At 35.5% G+C, this 23,867-nt stretch overlaps 1 long non-coding RNA gene across 1 annotated transcript in view; it reads right to left on the bottom strand.

The window, feature by feature from the left end:
- Positions 1 to 23,867, bottom strand: part of LOC123385127 — a 113,897-nt gene that overhangs the window by 81,628 nt on the left and 8,402 nt on the right. Inside the window, exon 2 of the long non-coding RNA XR_006597273.1 lies at positions 12,220 to 12,371. This is a non-coding gene — a long non-coding RNA (uncharacterized LOC123385127). The remainder of the gene's footprint in view (positions 1 to 12,219; positions 12,372 to 23,867) is intronic.

Raw genomic sequence — 23,867 nt, forward strand, 5'->3', positions numbered from 1 at the left:
ATTTATTTTCATGAAAAGGAATCTGTATACTTCAAGCTATTAGATCAGATATCTTGAGTTCTGTGGTTTACATTTTTTGTTAGTGTTCTTTGGATCATTTATTCCTTATCATGCACGTATCCTGCAGTCTTTTAGGAGTCTGAGCTTGCTTTTTAATCATGTTTAATTTGAACAGCCAAAAAGTTTCTGATATTATTCAAACACGTATGTTAATTTATTATTATTGGATATAAGAAGAATTGAATACCTGCAGATACAGTACAAGATGGGATTTAGGGCCAGAACAGAAACCAATAGCAACAGAAGGACAACATAACAATTTGGCAAAAGAGAATCTTCAGAACCTAAAAATAAAAATGGTAACTTGCCTTTCAATTATATTGGACCTTGACAAGGGGTGTCTCTTGCATTACAGCAAAGGAACAGTGACTAAAGTAATTATTACCAGGCTCCAAGTTTGCAAAGCAAGAGATGTGGATAATGAATAAATTAATTGTACTGCTGAAGTGAAAAAAAATCATTTCCCTAGCAAATATTTGTTGAAAATACCATCTAGGGACTATTATGCATCTTATACATTTAATGATTATCATTTCAGAAGGACCTGCTTTACTTTTGATGTTATATCTCATATTAGTAAATTATTGGAGTCGATAGGTTTCTGCAACTCAGTTCCCCATCTGTAAAAAGAAGATAATAATACCTACCTCAAAGGGTTGCTGTGATTAAACAGTTGCTAAATGTAAAATGCTTAGAATAGTTCCTAGATCACAGTGAATGCAATACAGGTGATTGCTACTATCGTTTTGTTGTTATTTATAAGAGTTAATTATGGAGTCAGAGCAGATTTAATTCCAATCCTAGACTGCCAATTACTTGTTGGGTGATAGTGAGATCAACTGGCACATGATTTAACCATTTGAAGCCTGTGTAAAATAGACAATGACAATTTCTTCCTCAAGCTGGGAAGAGTAGATGAGATCGTGCAGGTAAGCCCTTATACTTGGGTCTGGCAGAGTAAGTTACTTTTAATAATCATAAAGGAATCTGCACGGTTACATTGCCTGCCACATTACAATAAGAAAATTAATCTATCCAAGTAAATGGAATCTGCTTTTGTTTTCCAACCTTTTAAGTTAATGAATTCCACCAAAATCAGCCATCTTTTCCTGGAGAACATCCAGGCAGTCCCTGGCTGCTTATATCTTATATGTGGCTTTTTTCAAGATTTGATGAAAAGACCTGAAACAAATAAATTATTTTACAGAAATGGATGCAAATATTTCTTCTCAAAGCTAAGGTAAAACGTAGCTGGCTTAGAAGGACAAGACAAGTAATAACACACTCCTCTTTAAGCACTTTTCCAACAAAGTGGTATTTCAAATTTCTCAGCAGATGGGGGGCTGGCGGACATGAGGACAGCTTGTTAGAAAAAGACTCAGACTGTTGAGTCCATCACATCTTTTTCTTTCCTTATTAATTCCCTGATCCTTATTCCATGATATAACTTAACTATCTCTACAAGCAAAAGCTGTATCTAGTCCTCACTACCACTCTTTAGAAGCTTGTACAGTTCTTGAGGCATAAGCCAAGAGGTTTTCCCTAAATGAGAAACCGGCAGGAAACTTTCACCTGCTCTGCAGGCGAGCAACACTTTTCAGTGAATCTCAATGAACTCAGTACAACTGCTCTTTTGTTTCAGTGTTTGATGTTGCAGGTAGAGAAGATATTTCACTCCTATGAGTACTATAGGTCGGACTACCTCATTCAAACAGAAACATATCACCAAAGATTTAAAAGAAAAGGATGAAAGAGATAATATGGCTATACACAGAAAGGGGAAAAAAAGTGTTTTATTTGGTTTTTACATGGATAGAATATTAGCTACCTAAATCAGACCTACAGAGATGTGCACTAAATCTGTTTTTGTGCTCCCGTATCTTTCACTCTTGTTGATATTAAGCCAGTGGTGTTCCCATGGAGATATCTCACACTGTTCACTGAGGGTTTCTTTTCTAATTAATGATTAATGCCATCTCCTAATTACAGAGAGTGGCAGATTCAATAATGTGAAGGATAGTCAGAAACTTTGAATTCCTGTGGTTTTCTTTTCAATCCGTTACTAATTTGTGGCACTAACGTGTAACTTTACCGTACCTTTTCCTTATCTGTAACAGGAAACACAATTTGAAAACAAAGATGGAAACTTGTGGAAAACAAAACCTCAGGCCCTATTTGGGTGGCCTGTGTGCCAGATCCAGCCCCCAGAGGTAATTTTGCTGGCCAATGTTTTTACAAGGTTTGGATCCTTATTTAATATTTAAGGAGTATTAAGAAGTCATGATTTGGATTTTGAGAGTTCAAGAGAACTTGAACAACTTGAAAATCTGGCAGCATTACATTAGAACACCTGCAGGACAAAAGTTGGCTAGGTATCTAGTGTTTCCTTTAGATGGGGCATTTGCTTTTCAATTTACCAGAGATTCCATAATACTCTCTTATCTTATCCATCTCACCTTTCACCCATTTACTATACTTAAAATGCCCCGTAAGCCTTTGATTTTATGACCTCTACCTCCAATTATCAAAAGCCAAAACCCTTCACCATTAAGTCAACTAAAAACCAACCCAACATAAATGATTGTGCAGGTAGGTCACTCTGTTATTGCTGTGGGGTTACACTGACAAATACGATCATCTCTGTTCTCAAGGATGTTAAAATCTAGAAATGGTGATCAAATGTATTCCAAAGATAATATAGATAGTTCTATACACCTGTTAGTGTAACTTACAAAGACTTTGGACACAGGGGAGGGGAAAGGGAAAGGGGAAAAATCCATAAACTACTCAACAAAGGGTGATTCTAGGTCTGCTCCGTCCAGTGGAAATATAATGCAAGCCACAAATGTAACTTACAAATTTCTAGTAGTCATAGTAAAAACAAAAACAAAAACAAAGTCAACTTAATTTTAGTAATAAATATTACTTATCCCAGTAAATCCAAAATGTCATTTCAACACTAATCAATATATAATATTTGAGACATTTTACTTCTCTTTTTCATACTAAGTCTTTGAAATGTCATGTATATTTCTGGCACCTACCAATTCAGACTAGCCACATTTACAGTGCTCAGTAATCACATGTACTTAGTATAAAAGAGCATTTCCATCATTGCAAAAAGTCCTACTGACAGTACAGTTCTCGAGCACATTCCAAGTAGAGGGAACCACAGAAATGCAGGCATACCAGACATATGAAAGCCAAAGTCATTTTCTGGAAGTACATTTCAATTTGATACAGGTCAGATGTGCAAAAGTAGTTAACACAAGTAAGATGCTTAGTAAGCTATGCAACAATTTTTTGGCTGCAAAAAACAGTAAAAAGTATTCAAACTAGCATATTGCACATTATTGATGTCGAATGAAAAATTTATAAGTAAACCACCAAAATTTTTAAATTCAGAAAATGTTCCAATTAGTGGCATGTGCACCGGTATGTATGAAATTACTGGCTCACATAACCAAATAGTTCAGAGATGGCTATAATTTCTGGAAGAGGCAGATTTAGGTGGACTGATTACTTAGGATATTTTATGTTTTACTAATACAACTGTTATGGTCACTTATATAAAACTCCGTTGCACTATTTCCAATGGCCTTTTAAATTTTTTCACTAATTTTATTTCTGACTGTTTCATTTAAAATTTAGCTCAATATATTTTCTATGGCTCAATGAAATGTATATAATCTTTTGTTTTTTATTAACATTATTAAGATATAAAGGATAAAAGTATAAGGATAAAGGTCTAAGTGGATAAAACATCATGTAGAGGCATTCTGTGTGATATCCACACCTTCTCTTAGAAATCCAGGTTCATCTAGTTTATTACTTCTTGGTAATTTCCTTCCAATCAGGTTCTCAGACAATTCACTTACTTTCACAGTTATTTTACTTTTGAAGAGTTCATTCTATTTGATGATATTCTGCCATTTAGGTATATATACTGAAATATTTGACTTTAAATAAAATATTCAAATACTTTGAGAGAAATTTATTATAAATATTAGTGGGAAAATATGTCCAATTTATATAGTTTCTACTTGGATAAGAATAGCATTTGCAATATGTATCCAAAAAGTTTTATTAGGGGGTATAGCTCAGGGCTAGAGCATTTGACTGCAAAAAGTTTTATTTATTATATGAAAATATAGAATAAATCTAATTTTAATGAAGTTTAAAGTTGTATATGATATGAAGTTAGAGTTTTATTAAAAATATGGTATCATCATAAATTAATACTGCATTCCAAGTGATAATTTTCATAGATAGTTGTCATAGCATCATTTATGTCTTTTGATATTTTACAAGTACCAAGTATTATCATTCTAATAATGTACTACAAATATAATATAAAAGCATAGGGTTGTAGAGTAAGAGACTAGGTTTACAAAATTGCAATTACTTAGGAAATTCAGAGTTTGAAAGCAGCTTATAGTAAGTCGTGATTTAATTTTTATTTAATAGAAGGTAAATACCTAAGAAACTGCTTTACATATTTTTACAGGCAAATAAGACTTAAATTACCAAATAATTTTAAAATTATATTTTTATTTCATTATCCCAAGATATCTAAATAGTCTCTTGAGTCTCTTATCTCAGGAAAGGAGATTACTGAAGCGATTTTGCAAAAGAATCAATGAAAACAATATTTTAGCCTACACTATCAAGAAAATTAAGGACTGCATGTGTTTATTGAATGAATTACCTTCAACCTTTACTATTAAGAGAGTACTGGAAAATACCAGTCATTTAACTTTCAGTAATGCAACTGTAATGTTAAGAATCCATTATGTGCTTTTTAGTCACTCAAAAGATAACTGTTGAATGTATGAATGTATGCATGCATGCATGACAATGGTAATCTTTTTGTTTTGCTTTTATTGTTTTGTTTTGTTGTTGTAGCTGTTGTTACTATTCTATTCTAATGAAGAGTATTGTGCCAAGATAGAATAGTTCCAAACGAAGACAAGTCAAAGTAAGAGGTTTACTGTGTTCAGTCAACAGTACTGAATGCCACCATTTCCTGCTCATAATAAAAGGTACTATTTTGAACTGTCTGCTTCTGAATACCTGTCTGAAGCTGTCTACACGTTCTAAAGGTGCTAGTTAAGTATCACAGTTTATATGGCATAATTTTAATTTAGATCGCATAAAAAATTGAATTCCCACACTCTATATTTGCAGATTCTAGCTCCATAGGATTAATTCTGCAAGTACTAAGAATCTATATTCTAAACAAGTCACCCTTAATTTTTTTTTTATCTGACCACTCTTAGTATAAAAAAACACTGTACCTATCCACTTAAATATATAAGAATCTTTAGGTAATACTTGTTTTATACTCTACCTCTATCCCCATCCCTACTACCATGTCCAGTGAACTGCAATTAATGTTATGTACTTGGCATTAATGACCCTGACAGAATTGATCATGGAAAATATTACATATATTCCTTAAAACTGTCAAATATATTATAAAATATTATATTTTGTTGAACATTTTTAACATATTTATAATATCTGTTGTTTCTCCGATGTCCCAAAGAAAATTGAATTGCTTAGCTATAACAATTATCACCAGTATATACTTCCTTCAGTTTAGCATGATAATTCTCTTTCTCCCTCTTTCTCTGCCAATAACAAATGTATATCATTATGATTAGGAAAATTGTTTTAGAATCCACAGGCACTCTACCAGAATGGAATCTTATTGAAGGTGTCCTCTAATGCTACCTGGGGTAAAGTTTCCTAGATATTTCAGACTTTGACTCTCAAGTAAACTGAGAATCACATCTATAGGTAATGAGATGAGGTCATCACCAAAATGTAGACTAATAAAATAAAAATACTACCCTGCTTTCAACCAGTTCCTGCCACCAGATCTACATGCCATCTATAAACTACACTAACAATACAAATTCCAAATTCTCCTCTAAAAGAAAAACTCCAGTTTCCTCGACTTAAAACATTTCTAATACAAAATGTGTGGTGTTTTCCTGCTCATTGAGCAATTTTGACACTATCTGGAGTTAGCTCAGAGCCCATAGGTTAAGGAACTCAGAAGCACAAGACTGCCCCCAACAGCAGATGCCAAGTGCAAATCCAGGCTTCCCATACTTAGACCAGCTATAAATTAAGAGTTCCCACAACCCCCTTCCCTAGTTCAGCAATTTGCTATAAAACCTCACAGAACTCAGGGAAACACTTTATTTTCTTTGTGATAACAACTCAGGATTTACTCTTTTTAATTTTTTTTTGGGGGGGGGGCAGAGGGAGAGAGAGAGAATCTCAATTAGGCTCCAGGCTCATTGTAGAGCCCCATGTCAGGCTGGATCCCACAACCTTGAGGTCATAACCTGAGCTGAAATCAAAAGTTGGACACTTAACTGAGTGAGCCACCCAGGCGCCCCCAAGAAACATTTACTTACAGTTATGTGTTTACTATAAATGATATTGAAACCACTACAGAAATGTAAAGATGGATGGAAGTTAAGATGAACACACAAATGCTTCAGTAAGCTTGACTTTGAACAATTTTTTCTCTTCTTCATTCCTCCCTGTCCTCTTCACATGTTTCTCTATAGACTTTCGTTCCAGGAACTCAGTATCAATATTGACATCTTGGTAACTCTGATGTATACTTAGTAACAAGAATCAGATGGCCAGCTAGTTGAGACCACCTTGAAAACATGATGAGGAACATGGCTGGCAGCACCTACCAAATTGCTATCAAAACTACCCAGATCCTGTATTTTCCTATAAAACCCCTCAGCTTTTTACCCTGGGTGGGTCTGCAGTTTTGAAGGCATTAGCCTGCTGATGCCACCTTTGCCTGGCAAAGTAATAAAACTATTGTTCCTCTTTATCACCAAACTCTGGTTTTATGTTATATTTTGGCTCCAGAGCACAGAAGTCAGTTGTTGACAATATAATAAAAAATACAGATAAATGGACAGATGAAGACTTACATAGGGCAATACATGAGGGCTGTGCATAGAGCTCCCACACCCTCTTTATATACGTCACTCTCCTATGACTTACCGTGTTCACCAACCTGGAAGCTCTTCAAACCCTTTCTTTTATGGTTTTCATGGAGGTTCCATTACTTAGTTATGGAAAATTTAATCATTGGTCACTGGTGTTTAACTTAGTCCCCAGCCCCTTTCTCCTCCCAAAGGTTGGGGGATCGTGCTGAAAGTCCTAAATCTAATCACATGGTTGTTTCCTCTGTAAACTAACCTCCATGTTCAAAGGGTAAACTCTAGCATAAACTCACGTGTAGTTGAATGGGGCTTATTATGAGTAACAAAAAAAATGTTCCTCTCACTCCTATTACTCAATGAAGTATATGATTTTAGGAGTTCTATGCCAGGAAATGGGGATGAAAACCAAATATATATATATATATATATATATATATATATATATATATATGTATATATATATATTATTATGTAATGTCACAATATTGCATTACCCAATAGCATTGCTGAGTATTTTTATAAGATTTTCCTAATGATTTTATGAAGAAATGAATGGAAGAGAGTATTATACTTAACTGACAAAACTTATGTTATTATTCATTCCTTCCTCAAAGTTTCTCTCTCTCTCTTACTGAAATCTCTCCTTCCTAAAGCATCTAATCGCCTCACCCTACACTGAGCTCTCAGATTGACATCTTATCCACACCCATCCTCACAAGAACAGAAGCTGCTCTTGTTCAGATCCACCCTCCTCTTTAGAAGTAAAGAACAAATTATTTTTTTTCTTTTACTGTCACTTTAGTAAAATGGAGTCAACAAAAACATACATGTGACTTGAATGTAGTGGAGTCAATTATGTTACTATATTTAAAGTTGGGTGGTATTAAGAAAAGGAAGTTGTTAAATAAAAGAGGATCAGGAAATTGAGATTGAGGTCAGAGGGAACAAAGAGTTCCCACAGATTATCTAGAACACTTGAATCTGTTGGGGCCAGAATAAAGAGGGTGGTAATAGCCCATGGGAGCCCTGCTGTTAGTTCGGGACTCAATTTCAAATACCTCTACCAAGATGCCAAACATTATAAAATGGACCTGTATTCACTGACCTTGTAAATATTTATAGTACTAACTGGATATTTTTAAGCTATAGTAAGTATTAGGATCATTTATGAATTTCCACAAAAACAAACAAATTCCCTTCCAAAATTCTTAAAAATTTTTTATTATGTTTCTTTATTTTTGAAAGGCAGAGAAAGAACACGAGTGGGAGAGGGGCAGAGTGAGAGGCAGACACAGAATCCTAAGTAGGCCCCAGGCTCTGAGCTGTGAGCACAGAGCCCGATGTGGGGCTTGAACCCAAGAACCATGAGATCATGACCTGAGCTGTAGTCGGACGCTCAATGGAGTGAGCCACCCAGGCGGTCCATCCCCTTCCAAAATTCTTAATTCTGAGTGAAGTATGTACTGAAACTTCAATACCTGAATGTGGAACATATGTCACAATGGAACTTCTTACATTATTCAGCATTCTTTCCTTTGGACATTGATCAACACAGCTACTTTTAAATGCTAAATCATCTCTAAATACCTACATTCCTAAGACAATAGCAATGTTCTAGTCCTATAGCTGTTTTTTTTTTCTTTTCTCAAATACAGATTCTACTAAGATGATGATGCATACAGCAAACACAACCATAAAATATAAAGGATATACTCTTAAAATTTTATTTCAAATACATTACTCTAGCTTAAGTAACCAAGCACTTAGGCAAATGCTTCCTATGTTTGAGTATAAGCACTCATTTTGCTAAGTGAAGTCATGTGTTTTCAGATGACAATCCAAGTCAAAGTATTTTGCCCCTAGAGTCTTCATTCAGAGTATTTTCCTGTGGTGTCACAAGTGGATAAATACAACTAATTACTAGATTGTACATCCTGATATATGTTTATTCGGCTAGGCAAACAACCCACCAAATGTACAATTTTCTCTTCTTAAAAAACATAGTAATTTAAATGCAAAAGATATGTTAATCAGTATTATCATTGAGCTTTTTCATATGTCAAGTTGGGATGCTTGGAATGATCATTTTGTTGCCAGCAATAAAGCAGCTTACGTTGGAAATCCTTTATGGAAATATCTCAACATTTTCAGTGCAATAGAGCCCACAGTCCCCTTGTCAGACTAAGGCAGCATGGTCCTGGCTTTTATAAAATAATAATTTGGTAGGTATAAACTGTTCCCAGCAAGAGTAGGGAAAGGTAAAACCTGGGATAGCTAGAATACTGTAGAAAAGACTTTATAAGACATTAAGAAGAATAAAAATTTGAAAATGAAGGGAATAAATAGGATGTACTCTTCCAAATTACTGTACAAGTTCTTTCGAGGTAGAGGTAGCCATTGCAATATAAAAATTTGAAGTTGACAGGTTTTAATCTTAGGAGCGGTGGGAACTCACCAGCATAAGGGTGCCCCTATTAGCATTTCCTACAGTAATTATTATTTTAATTGGTTGAAATAAACTATAATGCCCCAGGCCAGTGATAACTGTATAGGTTGGCAGCTTTTCCCTTCAGGAAAGAGACCCATTAAGAAAGCATATACTTTGATGACAAAAAATTAAAAAGGAGTGTTGTTACTCATTTGTATCAATGCAAAGTAATCTGGAATCTCTTCTCCATGTGCCCCCTCCACAAAACTCTGACATTGCAGATTTGTATTTTATATTCAGACAGAAAAGTTTCATTGGGGAGTTGTTTTGTAACTAGGAATTTACTCCAAATTGCCTCCAAACCTTCACCTCTGCCTTCCCACTTCATTTCCAAAGCCATGAAAACTCTAAAGCATTGTTATTTTGTTACAAATCCTGGTTAATTAATAGGGTGAGTATATATAAACTCCTGGGAATCTATATCCTTTAAAAATGCAATTATTTCATTTCTGATACATTCAAGTGTATACTTTCTAAGTACAAAACTATACACTGATAGTATGAGATTTCACAAGAAAACATGCTGTTCCTCTCGTTTAAAATGAAGGTAATGAGATGCATCTAAAATTTTATAAACTCATAGAAAAATAGAAATGTCATTTGAGAAATCTCATTATTTTACCTTGGTATGGGCTGAATTTCAGTTTTGGGGTATAGACATGGAGACCTATTAGGAAGATGATGTGTTAGTTCAGAAGTGAGGGCATGAAAGCTTGAGCAAGGATGGGGTTGCAGTGGGATTCTGCAAATAATGGGTAAAAGACTTGATATAAAAGTAGAAACAATAAGGTAAAAAAACTGTAAAATTAATTGTAAATTGTAAAAGAGTATAAAACCTGAAAGACTGAGAGAACTATAAAATTGGAAAAGGGATGTTGAAGTGAAAGATGATTAGTTCATGTTAACATATGACATTGTGATGGCATACACATTTAAGATTTAGAGATCTACACTGCTAGGCATTTTGGAGTGAGAAATACTTAGCAGTAGAAGAGAGATTCAGTTTCAGAAACATTCCTCAGTACCAGAGACTAAAGAGCATTTTGGCGTCTCAGAAGATATGATGTAAATATTATGGCAAAAACATAGTATGCATATATCAATTTAAAAAATCATCTACCATAAAACCCAATAAACCATGTCAATAGATTGAATATCCAAACAACATAATAATAGTGATAAATAGTTGTGCAATCTCAAGCACCATGGCTTGATCACATAAGAGACACGGTAATAAACACAAGCGACATTTTCCCATACCTTCCAAGAAATTAAACAGTGAAATGTTCTCAGAATAAAACTGAACTTTGATTTGCCCTAACCTATCCTATAAAATCTTTAAACTGTGTGTTTCCCTCAAAAGGTTCACTTTAGACCTACTCCTATCTTGCAACTGCTTTCACAAAGGCTTGAGCTAATGAATTTGTGGGTGATTCTTCTCCCATAATCTTTATAGCAGGTTAACCTTATATGGCCCTACATCTTGAGGATTCTATATAACCTTCAGTTGAATCCACTTCCCACTATTTTTTTTTTTGAGCAGCAAATTTGTAACTCCTTCTGGAGTTTGGCAAATTAATTGAGAAATATCCCAGAATAGAGAGACAGAGAGAGACAGAGGGAGAGAGAGAGAGAGAGAGAGAGAGAGAGAGAGAGAGAGAGAGAGAGAGAAAGCCATAGCCATATTATATACGGGGGTTATCTGAGAAATAGAATCACAACAAAAGTACAATTTACATTATGTGGCTTTCCTACAAGTCTGCAAATTGCAAGAACACAAACAAAAAGGTTAATCTTTGACAAAGATTCTTTGCTCAACCAAACTTTAGTCAGTCTCCAAAACTTTATTCTAGGTATACCTGTGTACTTTCTTGTAAAATCTAGTTTTAGCAAAAACCCTGCTAGGTCACTTTAACCAATACACCCACCCTCAATTTCTGATCAACCTTGATCTGATCAGGTTCCTCATCCTCCACCATCTCCCAAATGATGTCTGATCACTCTGGACTATCTTCGACAAGAATCCTGATGTTTTCTCTTAGCAATTTTCTATCCACTGACCACCACCCTCCCCCCCATCCTGCCTCACAGCTTTAAGTTCCCACTGGCCCATGCTATATTCACAGGTTGAACCAATCTTTCTCCCAATGCAGTGGATCCTGTATTCATGGTCATAGTCCATGATAATGTCTACCTTACCATTTTTAACAAGCGTTATTCAATGTGTTTTTCTTTCACACCTTCTATCATACTCATGCTGTCTCCCTCATTAACAATAGTAACTGAAAATCATTTATATTAATTTCATTCTGACTTAAAACACATCCACTTCCCTTTGAAACTGAATGGACCCTTTTCTGGAAAAACAGAATCTGTCTTCATAGACATTCGGTAGTTGGATGCGGAGGTATCAAAATGGCTGCTGACAGACCACATCATTTAAAGCAACTTTTTTAGAATAACTGATGAGAAGTCATCCATAAAACTCCCCCAAAAGATGCAATATAGGAACTATTGCACTTCCTACCAAATAAAATCATTCAATTTAGAAGGATTTTAGCAAAATCTTTCCAATTTTGAGTTAATTTTATTTTTCATTTTAGAGGTAAGGGAAAAATAAAACTGTCTTTCCAATGAAGGGCATTTGTAGAAAAGCTTAAAAGAAATGTATGTTGACAGACCTACCTGTGGTAAAGAACAGGTTTTCTGATGATTGGAGCCAAGATGAGGATTTCCTGCAGACTGAGGTTTCTTAAAGTGCTTCAGGGTCTCTGTCTGCTATTTTCTTATCTAATGTATCTTCACCTCTCAGCCCTTAATGACAGTGTTCTAAGGACCTAAAAGGGGGGGAAAAGACATTTTTGAAAAGACTGCTGAGTTATAGCAAAGTCACCTTGTACTTGCTTCCGATGTTGTGCACTCAGGAATATAAAACAGAAACATCTTGTTATAGCAGTCAACCTGCTGAATACATGGTCTGGGTGTACAGGCTGGGGCGTATCCAAGCAGTGTAAAAAAGGAGAAGAAAAGACACTCACTGTATGTATACACAAGGTCAGTTTGGTTTGGGGAATTGCTTTCACAAAGGATGCTACTGCATTTTGTTTGAGAAAGAACGCGGCAGGGGTGAGAGGAGCAGGAGAGAAAAATCTAAACAAGGCCCTTATTCAATACATATTTATGGAGTGCCCACTACACTCAGTTATAATGAAGAACGAGATGCAGATTATGTCTTTCCAGAGTTTCCAGTGCAGCTGAGTAAAGATTAAAAAAAACCGCAATTATAATGCAATGGGATAAATGTGATGGTAGTAGTTGAAGTGCATGATTATGGTGGAGACCACACAGTTCTAAATTTGGGAGGAGAAAAAAGGGTCAAGGAAATCTTTCCAGGAAAAAAGACTTCAACCCAGAGAGCTGAAGGCAGTGCAGTGGTTAATCAGGTTAGAACACTGGAGACACAGGTACAAAAATTACAAAAGGAAGGGGCACCTGGGTGGCTCAGTCGGTTAAGCATCCGATTTCAGCTCAGGTCATGATCTCATGGTTCGTGGGTTCGAGCCCTGTGTTGGGCTTTGTGCTGACAGCTCAGAGCCTGGAGCCTACTTCTGATTCTGTGTCTCCCCCTCTCTCTACCACTCCCCTGCTCACACTCTGTGTTTCTCTGTTTCTCAATAATAAATAAATGTTAAAACAATTTTTTTTGTTTTAAATTACATACAGGAAGAGGGATGAGCAAGGGCTAAACAAGAAGGTGAGGAGATGGATCTCACCTTAACTTCTCATGCCTTGTTTAAGAGGCAGGACCTGAACCTATAAAGCACAATTCGATTTTGAGCAACAAAAGCATTGTCTAGTGGAGTGTTAGTCTCATGGGAGGGCTTAAGAAAGTCTTACTAAATTAATTTTACCAACCTTACTTTCAACCCATTAATAAAAGCTTTCCTAAAGTTAACTTAAAATGTCTCAATTTAATGTGTTTTTGGATCTAAATCAAATGAATATATGTAACATATGTATTTTTTTTAAGAAACCAGCTTTTATTTTTTTTAAGACTGAACAAAGAAACAAGTTTTTCTTTGGATTTGGCTAAGCTAATATGCTGATAAGATGGCTGTTTGCAAATGGACCAGTTTGTGTCCACAGTGTAATATATATATAGACACTCATATAAATATGCATTCACATATGTATACACATGTATGCTTTTCTTTTGTTTCTTCCCTTGTCTTTCTTTCTCTCTATTTCTCTCTCCCTCCCTTCTCTTGCTCCCTTCCTTCCTTTCTCCCTTTCTCCCTTTCTTCCTCTCTTCTATCTTTGATAACTATGTTGGCAAACCTGCATATGTTTAGGAATTTGTAATACTTTTGCAGAATAAATTATTTTCATCTAATGAACATATGCAACAAGCAATTTAGCCATATAGTAAAAATATCACATATATCAAATATTAAAATCTATTTGATCTGAAGTTCTGAAACAAAGTCATTCAAGTGTATTAACCTACTCATTGGTTTGAAAAGCAGTTTTACATAATTCCCTTTATCAACTGGATTTTTCAACTGGTTTCCTCCAGTTTCCTCTAGACAGAGAGAGGAGAGTTCCCTGTTGAAATGTATACACATGGTGGTAACTCTTCAGATTTTAGCCGTCTCATAGAACAGTGGTTGTCAACACATGGGCCTACTTTCCTCCTTGGTAGCTTCAGAGCCCCAATCTAATTATCTTTTACCTTAAACGCCAGGCAAAAAGAGCTATCAGAGAGGAGATGCTGCAGGTGGTAGATCAAAATGGATCGTGTGTTTTACTCGCTGTAAGAACTACTGAGCCTATAGGCACGGTTCCCATAAATGAGCAGTGTGCACTACCTTTAAGTTCCTCCACCATCAACTTGGATTACACTCAGTTATATGCATTCCAAACCAGTGGTCTAGACCCAGTAATATGAGTGAATTAAATGAGAGTTCAGTTTCAAGCTAATGAATTTGTAGTGACACATCATTTCTTATAAATCCCCAGTTATGCTGACATGTAGAAATTACATCGTATCCTTTCCTACCTTTAGGTCATGATCATATTATGCTAAATTTTAAATGCTGTTATTAATTATCCATTGTTACAATAATATGCTATAAGATCTAAGTGAAAAAAAAATCTACCTCTCAGTGTAAGAACTCCAAAAGAAATGATGTAGTAAAACAATAAAACTTATTTTAAAATTAAAAAATAATTATGGTTTCAGTCATCAAGAAAGCACAGTTGTGCCATTATACATATGGCGTATTATGTTATGTTTCTTAATTGGTCAGGAAAGTGGTTCTTTCTTCTCTCACTGAAGCTTGCTATAGTCACAACGTGTTGTGTTTGCCTACTCAGAGCGATCCTCTCTCTTCTGGAAATAGATGACCTCAATTACTTGTTAGAGAACATGATCCCTTCATTCAGCTATCATTTTGACGGGATACTTATATGAGGTGCTGATTTTAATATTAGCATAATATAGGTGGAAAATGACCCAAATTAGGTCAATCAAAATCTCTCTCAGGAATTTGAATACTGAGTACAATGAACTAATGAAAAAGTTTCTTCATTCTGTTACAGTGGGAACCTGATGATTCTTTTAAATTGTTTTAAATCCCCAGATCCTAGGAGTTATCTTATTTCTTCCTTTCTAGAAGACTTGGTGGTCTACTTTTCCATTCATTCTATGAGCTGCCCCATTTATTAAACAAACTAACAAAACAAAAACCACTTTAAAAAAAATTCTCAAGGTAGCCATTGATGGTTTCTATTGCTTGTAACCAAAGAAACCTGACATAAAGACTGAGAGCAAAGCTCATAGGGGATAAGCAAGTGCTGAAAGAAATGTATTATAATTCAAAATTTTAAGTATTATAGGAAGAAACAAACAGTACATTAGGAGGAAATAAAGGAGGGTGAGCTCGTGTTTTCTTAAAAATAAGTTTTTATGGATGAAATGAAGGAATCAGTGGGATTTTCAGAAATGACAGGATTAGAACTTGCCTAAGGAGGAGGGGGCAACATCAGCAAAGGGATCAAGGAAGGACAAGTTCAAGATGGGATCAAGGGTTAGCAATATTCCCAGTTCACACATATGTCCTGGGGAACACAGAAATGGGAGAAAAGATTGGGAGGATTGATTTTTCCACTTTTAAAATAAATGTTTATTGTGGTTCTGTGAGGAAATGGTAAATACAACAAACATGTTCCCTACCTTCAGGAAACTGATACCACTACAGAGGAGAGCCAGAAATGGCTAACAAAAACATTCTCCAAAAAACAAATAAATTACTTAAAAAATGCAACACATTTTGTGTGGGAAAAAAGGAGCTAAGATAGAGAATAACGGCAGGGATTGAGGGGTGGTATGAAGGGAGAACTGGAGGAAGGCAGTGATATTTTAGATACAAATTAAATAATGGGAAATGAGAAGAATGGGGAATTCCAGGGAAAGGAACAGAACCTATAAATATCCTAGGGAGGGAAGACTTTGACTTGTTCTCAGAATTGATTGGTGGTGACTCCAGCCAGGTACACAAAGGAGACTATAGAATAAGACAATCCTGGAGAAACAGGCGGGGGCCAGATCACATAGGTTTTATATCCTAGAGAGGAGTTTGGAATATATTTCAAATTTATGAGTAAGCTCTTTACATTTTATAAGGATCAACTTAAGGGTTATGGGGGGGGCAATTAGTCTTGAATGATAAGTGAGATTTATGTGATGAAGAAATGTGAGGAATCAAGAAGGGCATATCATAGCAGACATAATGGGAAATTTAAATGGAAGCATGATGTAGGATTTTTTTTTAATCCACTAGATGATTTAGAACTACTGAAAGAAGTATTTATTATAGTAATAACTACCAATATTATATTATTCATAATATATCTCTACTTTTTTAATTTTATTTAAAAAATTTATTTAATGTTTATTTATTTTTTGAGAGAGAAAGAAAGCACAAGCCAGGGAGGGACAGAGAGAAAGAGAGAGAGAGGGAGAGGAAAAGAGAGTGTGCCACAGAATCCAAAGCAGGCTCCAGGCTCTAAGCTGTCAGCACAGAGCCCAATGGGGGGGGGGGGGCTCGAACTCATGAACCATGAGATCATGACCTGATCTGAAGTCGGATGCTTAACAAAGTGAGCCACCAGGTGCCCCATGTATTTCTACTTCTAATGTGCTATAGTGCTTATACTTCCTACTATGTAATTAGCACTTAATTACATGCTGACCAGTATGATATATTTTATATTATATGTTGTTTCCCACCTAGATTGAAAATATTTTGAGAACAGTGCCCATGCCATATATTTCTGTATTTCTCACGTTACCACATTACCTAGCTTATATTTGATATAAATATGAATTATTAATAATAATAAATATATACTTAATGCTTACTATGCCCTAGGCACTGTGCTAAGGGCCTTTACATGTATAAATTCACTTAATCCTCATTCTAATTCTATGAAGAAGTCCCAGTATTATCTGTGCTAAGGGACTTTACATGTATAAATTCACTTAATCCTCATTCTAATTCTATGAAGAAGTCCCAGTTATTATTTTATAGATGAAAAAAATAAATTTGCCATAATGAAGTCCCTTGTCCACTTACTACTAATTGATTAATTGACTTACAATGTTTTAGAAATGGAAAAAAAATATAAGTATCTGGTCAGGTAGACTCTTGGTCAGAGGATTTTGAAAATAATATATGTGAATAACATTTTCATGAAATTTCATTCCCTGGTGCTTTTGGAAATCAATTACAAATCTGTCCAGTGTGATAGAATTCCACAAATTTCCTCCTTGTGCCTTTATTAACTATTTTCATATTTAATAATGGAAGAGTTTATATAGTAGAGATTATATGACACTGTCTCATTTACCCTCTCTTTCATTTAATTAAACTGAACTATATTTCTCCTACTGCTAAATAAAAAAGATGAGTACAGATTGATTCTATAGTATATGTGAATGATTCATTTTTTCTAGATCCTAAGCATTTCTAACATCTAAATATATATGCAGAAATACCCATCAAATAATGATTGTGACACAGATTATGATTGGGGCCCAATCATCTCAACAGATAAAGATGCCATGAAGTTTAAAAGAGAAAGGAGACAGTGATATGAAGGGGAAAAAAATAGCAAACACAACACTAATGGGAATAAGAAGAAAACATAAAGACTGTCAAAGAAAATTACAGTTGGGCTCACTACGGGAGGACACAAAAAGGAAACAAAAATAAAAATAATTTAGCTTCTACCCTGAGGCATAGAGCTATAAAAACAATGGAGGAATTTTAATTGGGCAAAAGTGCTCTAAATGTTTGCTTAAAACTATTTCTCTCCTTAAAACACAACCACAGTGATGCCACACTTGACATTTGCTCACAGTCCATTCTCCTCACCCAAAGTTGAAATTTTGTAAACAGGCCATTCCAGTTTCTATTTTGGTTCACATTCTGAATGCAAATAATTACGTCTCACGCCCCTCAGGAAGAGAGAATTTAAATAATAAGTGGAAGACAGTATTAAAACAAATATCAACACACCTATCTGTGCAGAAAATCAGACAGATGAGACAAGTTGTTTGGCAACAGAAGTAGTGGAGATGAAGGAGATATGGGGAAAATGAGAACACCATCATCACACACACACACACACACACACTTAGACCCTGATTATTTTAATTTTTTTTTTCCAACGTTTTTATTTATTTTTGGGACAGAGAGAGACAGAGCATGAACGGGGGAGGGGCAGAGAGAGAGGGAGACACAGAATCGGAAACAGGCTCCAGGCTCCGAGCCATCAGCCCAGAGCCTGATGTGGGGCTCGAACTCACGGACCGCGAGATCGTGACCTGGCTGAAGTCGGACGCTTAACTGACTGCGCCACCCAGGCACCCCATCCCTGATTATTTTAAAAACTTCAAGCGTTTAGATTTGCCCAGTTCTTCCAGGAATAATTCATTATCTGGCCATGTTTAATATCTTTTCCACTCTCTCTGCCCCTCTTCCCCACTCCTAATTTTGTGAAAGTTTCTTGGCTTACAGAAAATTGTTTCATTCAGAAATATTAGGATCACAACAGGCTGATTAATAACTGTGTTGAAAAGCTAAATTTTGGTGATAGACCACATAAATCTTTCTTATATGACATGTCGGTTCTGCAGCCTGTAGGGGTGATAGAGTTTAGATCTTAGGTTTAACTGAATTTCTTTCAGAGCTCTGGCAAAAGAGGACCACAAAGAAAATGCCATTAGAGGCATTCATATTTTCTTAATGGAAACCAAGTTTCTCTTGGTTTAGGAAAACTCTGCAAATTATCACTGGCTATTTGGGTAAAGTTAGAAAAAATGCCATAATAACATGTGACTGAAAATTCTTTTAAAATAATATTTAAAGGCAATCCTCAATTTTTCAAGAATTTAGAGAATTATTTACTTGTTGCCTCATTTAGTACTCAAAATCAATTTAGCCTAAAGCATTTTAATTAATATAAAAGACCCAGAAATATGTGAAAATGACATTTTATAAACATCATATGGCTTCATAATTTGGGGCCAATTTACACATATTACATTTTTTTCTTATACATATTACAAAATATCCTCCTTGTTTTTAACCATTTATTTCACTTTATTCATACATTTTCTCACCAGAGAAGCAGTTTTTAAAAGGAACACCTATCAAAATATCATGGGACACTAGTGTTCAGCAAACATAATTTAAGAAATGCTAACAAGATTGTTTTTTCCCTTCCCTGAATAAAACAGCAACTCAGAAACTTGGTCAAGGAAGCAGGGCATTTAAGAGATGCAGAAATTAGTCTAGAAGTTGAAGATGAAGGAAAGGGAATACTGTTCGAAGTGAAGTCACAAAATTAAGGCCCTTACAACATTGTGGAACTTTCTGAAAATCAGCCGCTCTTCATATGTATGGACTGATTTGTGGTTCTATCTCAAACATTACAGATTTTCTCTGTTCCTAACTTTGTCTTAATAACATACAATAAAGTCAGTAAACTGTTGTGTTAATAGCACAGACCCTGGAACATGACTGTAGGTCCTAAGCCCTTTCTGCCTCTTACTTCTTGACCTTTGGAAAGTAATTTAATCTCCCTATACCTCATTTTTTTCATCTGGGAAGTGAAAATAACACCAATACCTACCTCATAAGTTGTTATGTTGGTTAGTATTTATAAAGGCCTTAGAAAAAAGACTGTGGCATAGTAATGCTATATAAGTGTAAAATAAGTATATGAAGTTAAAAAATACGTTGAGTCAGTAAAGGATCAATTAGGCACCTAAGCTAGTCCAAGCCATGAGGTACATGATGCACAAGGTAGAACAGGTCAAATCTGTGAATTATGCAGCTCATGTCCTAGAGAAAAATAATAGAAATAAGTGTGTCAACAAATAAATAAGATTTTTGGATGGAGGTATGGATATGAAGAAATGAGTGTTGAGTGATAGGGAGGAGAATCTCTCATTGGGAATCTCTTTGAGAATCTCTTCTGGGACCTGGTGTTTGAGATGAGAAGGTAGTATAGGCATAAGAAACAGGGACTCTAAGAACTTAGCAGTGAGAATTACAGACTGTTCCCGAGACAAGGGGCAAGGAGCTCAGAGAAGGAAGTGAAAAGGAATATATAACGCCAGAGAAGCAGGCAGCCCTTTCCCGTTAGCCAGGACTTAGTTTTGGATTTTAAGCACAATGGAAAACCAATGCACGATTTAAAACTGAGGACGAAGTTGATCTATCTAGTTTAACTGGTAACAAACTCCTTTCTTTCTGCATGGTGACTAAAACCCAGTGTGCATTGGTATGACTTACTTTTTGCATTGTCATGGTGCTTTTGATCCCGAAGTGTAGCTTGCTATTGAGTCAATAAATGCAAATGATGCTTATTGGATGGTATATGTGTATCTGTCACTAACAGGTTTTATTTCCTAATTGCTGGTTAGCTACATTCATCTAGTTATATATAAATCCAGTTACACTTTTTCTCTCACTCTATTTCACTCATCCAAAGTTTGGTTGATAATTCCTCTTTCATTTCTTGCCATAAACCCTGGATCAGCTATAGGCAGCGAACTGTAGTTATATGATGCGCTAAGCACCTTTTACAGGATAAAGGCCTTCTTTATTACTAGACTATTGTGGTACTTAAAATTTCTCTATGGTTCTGCAAAAATTTGGTGGTTGCTTGCTCAGATGTCTTTAAGTTTTGGGCATAGTTTGCTGGTTGGTTGAGGTTATTAATCATAATATTCAAATACATAATTTTAATTTATGCCCATTCTGTTTCTCCAGTAAAACCAGGTAGTAAAAAAACACATTTTTGCATGAAAAAGCCCTATCTTATAGATTCAATAGGGCACTAAACTGTGAATATCTTAAACTTTTAAACATAAGTAAAGCCAAATTTCAGCGTTTAGCATTGAAGTTATTTAGCATTTTTCTTTTTTTTTTTTAACGTTTATTTATTTTTGAGACAGAGAGAGACAGAGCATGAACAGGGGAGGGTCAGAGAAAGAAGGAGACACAGAATCTGAAACAGGCTTCAGGCTCTGAGCTGTCAGCACAGAGCCCGACGCGGGGCTTGAACTCACGGACCACGAGATCATGACCTGAGCCGAAGTTGGACGCTTAACCGACTGAGCCACCCAGGCGCCCCTATTTAGCATTTTTCAAATACAGTAACCATGATCTTATCAGAATGCTTTCCGCCAAACTCCCTGTACCTAAATTCAATAATTATTATTATTTTCTCTTTGTGAATGAGTTTTTCCTTAATTATTTAATATCCTTTACTGATTGAATACCCACTTTGGAAAGCTATGTTGGCTAAACATTAATATTGTCCTTTGCTTTGTTTCAATTGTAACAAGAAATTAGGGGACTTGTTTCTGGCATTCAGGTGTCTCCCTACTGAGAAGAATAAGCTGATTAACTGGATGCATGTTTTAGTCTTATGAAGTCTGTGATTTGTTATAGTCTCATGACTTTTAATACTTTGATCTCATTTTTATTCTTTTCAGTTTTTCTGATAAAAACCCTGATTTCTTTAAACTCAAACCATAGAATTATGCGTATGTATGGGGTTAGCTTCCCTAAGTCTATGTTAAATTAAATATTGACTTTGTGAGCTCTATATCATTTATTATTTACCATTCTCAATCTGTGGAATTTATTAAAAAATTGATAAGAATGCCTGGTAGTGAAATCCCCACAGATGTCAAATTGGATGACCCATCCAAACCAATCACAAAATTGACAGATCTACGGTTACTTCAATAAAAATGACACAATTTGACTTTACCAGGGTCTGATATTTTTAAAGGACACTTTGAGATATTTTCTTTGAAGGAATAATGTTCTTCAATTTTAGAAAACTACTTTTTTTTTTCTTCCAGAAAATGCTTTCTTGTGAGCCTTATTAGCGTTTCTGTTCTTTCTGCCTTTTCCTAGAAGTTGATTTCTCATTCTTCGGCACTTTGGAAAATGTTGGGAGAGAATTTCAAGTATTTAAAAAAATATTTTTAGCAGATTTACCTTTTGTGCAAAGTGTCAGACAGTTCAAGGGGGCACCCTGAGCTTTCTCACATCTTTTGTCAGCAGAAGAGAATTTCATCCCTAAAGAACAGTTGTTCACATTACAAAAATAAGTCTCCTATGCAGGTGCCCTTGCTGGTACCCTCCAGAGAAAGGACAAAAAATAAATGATCCTATAGACTGATTAACCTACTCTCTGTCCCATCACCAAACCTAGGGCTCTTGGTAAAGTGGTAATGAAAGGTTCTGCAGGGTTTCGAAAATGCTTTCCAGTTTCCTAAACAGTTTTTTAAACCTCTATCATATGACTGTTTTCTAATTTAGCTTCCGTGGGCAGAGGTCATATAAGTAAAGAACAAAATGTCAAATGAAGCATAGTAGCCTTGAGAATAATGTTAAAAATATCTGTTACCATTCTTTCAAACTCATGATGTTAAGCATATCAATAGATCTGGTTAAAAGAAAGGGGGAAAGCTCCCTACTTTCAAGTCTATGCAATTATCAAACAAAAACTTACCCTCTATGACTCAAGCTATCTGTTCACACATACATAGTTAGCACAGTTTTTCAAGCCACTCTGCACTTTAGAATCCCTTGGGGACCTTGTAAAACTTCCCATTGCTGGAGTTCCAGCCCCAGGGAATCTGCTTTAATCGTCCCACAAATGGGAGAAGGTATTGGCATGTGTTAGTCAGTGCTTCCCCAGATGACTCTAATATACAGTCACGACTGAGCTGGGGAAGACAGACACCTCTCTTCCAGTGTGTGGTTGAAAATATCTGAAAGGTAAAATTATTAGGAAGAATTATTCATTCTGATGAAAATAAGGCTCATCTGGAGATGGCTGGCTGTGTGTTTCACTAGCATTTATTTTTTTCTGCATATGCAATTACTCACTCCATGGTTTTATTGTTAGTCTTAGTATGATTAGTAGTAGTACGGCTTCTGTTAACCCATCTTTTGGTTAATCAATAAATCAACATATATATTTAGATTCACTGCTCTGTGGTAAGTTCCAAACATCAACAACAGCGACAAAATTAAACTTGATCCTTGAACTCAGGGAAATTACCCATGTTGTGCATGTTGCTCTGAAGACAAAAGGGCTGAGGAGGGATACAGATGGTAAAGAAAACAGGACTGGGTTCATGCACTGTTACATTTCTAATATTGAAGTTTAGGGGAGAGAGGTTCTTAGGAAAGCCACAGATGCAGGTGACATTTTTAAATGCTATGCTCTATCATTGACATCGGACAAACAACTCTATGTTCCATCCATTCCTGCTTTCCAATTCATTCAATACTCAGTAATCAGAAGCTTTGGACAGTACAGCATGTATTAGGTAGTATGCCTTTTACAGTAGAAGAGTCGTGTTTTGCAATGAGCTGTCACTGTACAAGTAGATTGGCTGGGATGTGTGGTTACCTCTGTGTTATTGACAGAGATTAGTAATACTGTAGTGAATCTTTGAACAGCAATGCCATATGTCTCAAAATTGTATTATAATAAAGTGATTAAGAGCATGGCCTCTGGAATCAGACTCCCTAAACTTTTAGGATTAGTGAGTGTGCTCAGACTAATAATAATTTCATCTTTAGGCCTTGCGTATCCCTATCCCTAAACTGAGGTTAATAGTACATATTTAATGAAGTGCCTCCCTGACTCAGTCAGTAGAGCATGTGATTCTTGATCTCAGGGTCATGAGTTCAAGCCCCATGCTAGGCATGGAACTTACTAAAAAAAAA

Source organism: Felis catus, chromosome A1 (genome assembly GCF_018350175.1).
Source record: "Felis catus isolate Fca126 chromosome A1, F.catus_Fca126_mat1.0, whole genome shotgun sequence".
Lineage (NCBI taxonomy): Eukaryota > Metazoa > Chordata > Mammalia > Carnivora > Felidae > Felis > Felis catus.